Here is a 5,870-nt window from a genome sequence, read left to right as displayed (position 1 = left end):
AGAGAGAGAGAGAGAGAGAGAGAGAGAGAGAGAGAGAGTGAGAGAGAGAGAGGAGGGGGGCAGAGGTGTGAGCCGTGGTGCAGGGCTAACCGGTCGTTTATTATGCATCGAAATGCCAGCAACGATGCCACGCGAGTGGACAGGACGTTGTAAACGCTCCGCAAAAATGAAGTAACGGCCGGCGCTCTCTGAGTGATTCCGCGTCGCCCCGGGGCACCGCGCGTGTGTGGTGGGGCCCCCCTTCCTCCTTTTCCGACCTCTCCGTCTTGCTTCCTTCCTAGCGAGCGGCAAGGACGACGCGCGCGAACGCGAGAAGAAGTCCTTTTCTATTCGACCGGAGTTAGATATAATAACCGCGACGTGCTGAATTGCTCATTGTATTCGCTAAGTCGGCCTGAGAACGAGCGTCTCTCTTCCTCTTTTCCTCCCTCTCGCTTCGAGCGAACTAAGAGTCGCGTGTATGAACGGCGATTTTCTTTAATTGTTATCCAATGCGGCGAACTAATAAATCCGATGGTATCGTCAGCGAAGTCTCTCGAGAGAAGAAGGATATCACAGACGCGCGCGCGATGCTGCGGCTATTCGTCTTCGGATTTATATCGATTCATATCGATACCGACGTCTTGAGCCTTTGGCTGCTACAGCCGTTACAGCGTGGCTCTCTATTAAACGTTTTTAGGACAAAACATCCCACTACGATGGTTCTCTTCTAGAACTTGCATTTATTGAGAGAAAAAATATTCGAGAAACGAAAAATATTGATTTCTATTTCTACTATATAACAACACATATGTTTACTTGAATCTTTAGATTCTTTTGTTTAATAAACAAAAGTTTTCGTAAAAAGTAACATCACTTTATGAAAATCTATATTTTTTCATAGTAAAAAGAAATATTTTCTCAATGTAAAAATATGTACCGCAAATAAATATGTCCCCATCAAATAAATACTTTTATTTTTAAATATTTTTCTCTTAGTATTGAGCCAAGTAGATAGATTGTTGTTGTTGAGTAACAGTTTGTACATTTTCTTGAAATTGCGTTTCTGAATTTCACTAATTCATTAATAAATTGCGCAATAGAAAGTGACAAGCGACATTTGCGCTGCTATTACAGAGAAAATATGTCTAAAAAATAAAATATTTTTTATATATTTGGCTAGATATTTACTTAAATCTAAATCTTTTTATTCTTTTGTAATAGAATAAGCAATTGCTTTTCCATGAAAATTGCATTGCTACAGTCTTAAGAAAGTGTTACATTTCCTCATTTGAGCGAAATTCTTTCTTAGTGTAAAAATATGTACATTAGTATAAGGACGAGCAGATATGTTATTAGTGCACAACAAATTTCTTATTGTTCAAATATTTTCTTCTCAATGTACCCTTTACATGAATTCAGCGGCAAGGCGCTTAGCTGAGCCGCAGTTAATGGACCAAATCGCACGTCGCTTTCTCACGAAGTCCCACAAAACGCCAAACGATCTCGAAGGTGGCATCGCGAGGATCGAAGCGGTGCGCTCGCGACCGTCCGTGTTTAACGCCGCACGTCGTGATCACGAGACCTATTTCTAGCGCAGGTTTAACAGGAGCTAATTTAAATACGTCCACGTCGGTGCATATCAATGCGCAGAATGCAGTTAATAGCCGTGACGTCCGGGGCCGTTGTTCTCGGCCGCGCAACGCGTTGTACGACGCGTGTAAATGAGGCAGAAACGATTATTAGACGCGGATCACACCGTGCGTACGTCTGCGTCTATAGCGTTCTGCGAATCCGAATTTATCGGCCATTTGCTCCGTATGGATGATGTACTTGCGCGGTGCATCTCACCCTTCCGATAGAACAGTCTTTCTCTTTCTTTCTCTTTACCCAGAAGCTTTCCCTTCCCCCCGCGTGAAATTACGTTTAATAGGTGCGGTACTACTTTAATGGGTACACTAACAGCGTATATTTTCCGAACAGCTGGCTCCTCTCTCTTTCTTTCTCCCTCACTGCCCTCTTCTCTCTCTTTCTCTCTCCACGGCAGGATCCATTTTTCTCTTGTTTCGACGCGATACGTATCTTTCTTGCTCGCCGGAGCGTATTTTAAGCATTTCCACTGGTTCCGCGGTAAACTGCGCGATCGTGATAATAAAAGCGGACAGCGCGGGTGCGCTTTGTGGAAATTGCCACGAAAATTCGCGTCGTCGCGTGAAACGAACCGCTAATTGTTCGAGATTAATTTTTCGGAATTGCGACGATCTTCTGCGAGACGGAAGCGCGAGACGAAAACGCGGGCCAATACCGATGTTGTGTGTGTGTGTGTGTGTGTGTTTTTGAAGCGCTGAGCACAACGGCGACGACGCAGTTGCCGTCGATGTAGCGAACTATTTGCCTTCGGTTTAGTGCATTATTATTAGCATTGTGTCGCTTTATACTTTCGCGTGACCTTTCGTGATCGCAATCCGACACGCAGCCTTACTATTACGTACTCGTTAAGGAATAAGAACACCTTGATTGGCAATGACAGATAATCATTGTATGGTACGAGCCAATCCGCTGTGATCTGGCGCGAAAGATAAGTGCGCGCGCGCGCGCGCGCGCGACGTGCGTATACGTGCGCAAGAACACAGGTAGGTGTGTCGATACGAGAGGTAATTACATCGATTGCCATGTTAAATAATTATCGCCGCAATGAGGTGCAGCCATGTTGATTAATCATTGACTCACCGTTCCGCGATCAGGGTGACCTTCATCCTGCGAGCTTCTGCTGACGTCACATCCCCGCGTGCGAGTCTGAAACGCGAGGAAATTTGCATTAAACGGCGATGTCGAATTCGCCAGAAAGAAGACGGAGAGACGGAATAAATTTACAGACGGGCGCGTACGCGCGTGCACAACACACACCAGGTCTTTTATCCGATAAATTTAATCATGCGGGAAACGGAAAATAAATATATCGCGCGAGAATCTATAGAGAGACAAAAGAGAACGAGGCTTTCGTCTCCCTCGACGCGCGCGCCCGCTGGTATTTATGGTCGCGTCCGTTAAAATATTTATGCCTGCTTCGTTCTTCGGTTAAAAGCGTATTTACGCGCTTTTTAGCGCGAGCGTGCGTGTACACGTGCTCATTAAGGATACGTGTGTACATATATGCGCGATTTTTCACTTAGCGCGACCCAAATCCTGGTTAAGAATCTTCTATCTCCTCTAAATTTAAAATACCCCGTCGCACAGCAGAAAACGATCTCTCACGCGTGAACAGACGAAATCTGGTGCAATTTCGTAGAATATATTTCTCGAAATTTTAAAGACACACGTAAAAAGGAAGAAGAAATATTTTACATCGATTCTTGCGTTTTCCTTCCTATAAATAAACATAAAAATTCTTTATGCGCGACGGCCATGTCGGAATTTATAATTTGGCACCGGAGTTTTCTGGTAAAAATTTAATGTATGTTAACTTTAATTTCGATAACTCAAGAATAAAACTACCCAAACAGAGCACAGTCTACTAAAAAATGTCTTGAGGATGTCCAAATAATGTCCTGTTTCTTTTGGAGGCTTTTTGAACGTTTTTAAGACATTTTTTAGTAGTTTGTGCGTCTGGATACTTGGGATTCCAAGATACAATGCTTTCAGTGCACATAAAAGATGTGCAAAATCTGACAGTACATCATGTACTAAATGAAAATATGACAGTAAAAGAGCAAAAAATTATTCAATTAACAATCAAGTGATCTTCATAAAATGGGCAGGTTTGCCGTAGTAGTATCTCACTTTTTGTGTATGCTTTTTAATAGAAAAATCTTAATGCTAACGAGATTTATAGAGCAGCAAATCTTTGGTACATAATATATATGTTTTCCATTTCTTATATATGACATCTTTCGCAATCATCAAATAAGATATGGATCTATCCTTTTATTTATTCTTGTGGTTGTACTGTGTTATCCGAGCTTCCAAGTCTGAGCTATCATAATAATTTTTATTTGTGTCAATTTTTATATTTTATACCATTAAAATAGTATCTTTCTACTCATTCACTCATTATCCACGCAATTTCAAGCTTATTTGAACACAACTAGAATCCTGATCAAGTTAACAAGATTTCTAGTTAACTTAAATAATTGCAGATTCTAATTACCTAGACATCTTGTTAATTTGTCAAAGTTACAAGTTCTGGTTAACCAAAAAAATCTTATTAATTTGAACAGAATCCTGGTAATTTTAACCGGAATTTCTGATTCGTTCATATCTCATAGACATTTGGTTAATCCAATCAAAATGTTTCTCCTGTGTGCTAGTGTGCTGTGTGCAATAATTGGGCAGCTGTTCTACGGAAGGTGCATGCATTTCGATTCAGATTCCGTTGGTTTCAATTCATCGTCCTGTCCCCGCGAAAAGTACACGGAAAAAAGTTTAGTTGGATTAGTCAAATTTCTGGCACAATATAAGCGAAATTTTAGTTGAAATTATCAGAATTCCGTTCAAGTTAACAAGACTTCAGATTAATACGAGCAGAATTCTTATAACTTTAACTGGAATTTTCTGGTTCGTTCATATTTCAGCAAAAAGAACAATGGGTAAAATGAGACGATTTTTTGACCTAAAAAGTATAACATAAACAAAACATGTAATTTTATGTTTCATAAATCGTTGAATACGATGATAGCATTTTTATCCGTCCGAACTTTGTGAAAAAGTGACAAAATTTACCTTAAAGGCATTGAAATAAGTCATATTTAATAATAATTTGGTTAGTGACAATTTTATTGCAATTATTTAATTATTGTATTATGGTTTAGGTTTTATAACTTTTTTTCACTTAACACCTAGGAAAAACTTCAAAATTAAACACTTCAGAAATACTAAATCTAACATAACGAAATCATATATATATGTGTGTATATATATATATATATATATATTTCATATTGTCCTCGCTGTATTAAATTTATAATTTCTGAAATGTTCCACTTTAAAGTGCATTCCCTTGGTTTTCAATGAAAAAAATTAGAAAACTAAGCTATAACAAGTATATATATACAAGTAATTAATAACTGAAACAAAATCGTCGTCGAATTACTATTAAAAGTGACTTATCTTGATTCCTTTAAGACGAATTTTGACATTTCCACGGATCTAAACGGAGAAAAATGCTATCATTGTTTTCAGCAAACCTAATAACGCAAGATTACACGTATAACTTATACTTTTCCGATTAAAATTGGTCCATTTTACCAACGTCCTTCGGTCAATCCAACCGAACCTCCTTTTCTCCGTGTAACGTCGGATCTACGCGTATGATGCATCCTCAAACTTGATTCTCTCTTTTTCTCTTGCGATTTGTAGGTACACCACTCCTGCCAACGGCGCGTTCCATTGTGCCCTGATAGGAGCGCGATCGAGAGCGCTCCCGCGATCACGTCTGCGTTCGTTGCGTTCTTGCGAAAGCCACCGCGGCTAATTACCTCCTCGCCGTCGCTGTAAAAACCATATTAATTTTCCGCGATTTAGCGGCCGACGAGTGCACGTCGTCGTCGTCGTCGTCGTCGCCGTCGCGCCTCGTGAGCGCGCACATATCCACCGTCGCCGGAGGAGACGAAGAGGAGAGGAAAAATCCGGCGCCGAGCGCCGGCGTATCTAACCGTACCGGCGTATCGGCGATTTAGCCGGCCGTCACTCGATGAGCGCATTCTATAATTAGTATCGGAGCGTGGGGAATTTTTATTTTCGTTTAAACTTGAACGTCCTTGCTGCTGATGCTGCTGCGACGAACGCCGTCGTTGTCGCAGTCGTCGTCACCGTCGCGTACTCGCCTTTCCTCTCCTTCCTTCCCCCCTCTCTCTCTCTCTCTTTCTCTCTCTCTCTCTCTCTCTCTCTCTCTC

At 41.1% G+C, this 5,870-nt stretch overlaps 1 protein-coding gene across 6 annotated transcripts in view; it reads right to left on the bottom strand.

Moving 5' to 3' along the window:
• LOC116848725 (zinc finger homeobox protein 3) overlaps positions 1-5,870 on the bottom strand; it is a 680,554-nt gene that overhangs the window by 546,175 nt on the left and 128,509 nt on the right. For all 6 annotated transcript variants that reach the window (XM_032825123.1, XM_032825133.1, XM_032825132.1 and 3 more), the window contains one exon: positions 2,710-2,775. The gene's annotated coding sequence lies outside the window, so the exon portion shown is untranslated. The remainder of the gene's footprint in view (positions 1-2,709; positions 2,776-5,870) is intronic.

The sequence above is a fragment of the Odontomachus brunneus genome, unplaced genomic scaffold (genome assembly GCF_010583005.1).
Source record: "Odontomachus brunneus isolate Ranch 3 - 2012 unplaced genomic scaffold, Obru_v1 Obru_scaffold_099, whole genome shotgun sequence".
In the NCBI taxonomy this organism is placed as follows: domain Eukaryota; kingdom Metazoa; phylum Arthropoda; class Insecta; order Hymenoptera; family Formicidae; genus Odontomachus; species Odontomachus brunneus.
Note: the sequence above shows the minus strand (reverse complement) of the source record. Positions and strands in the feature narration are given on the sequence as shown.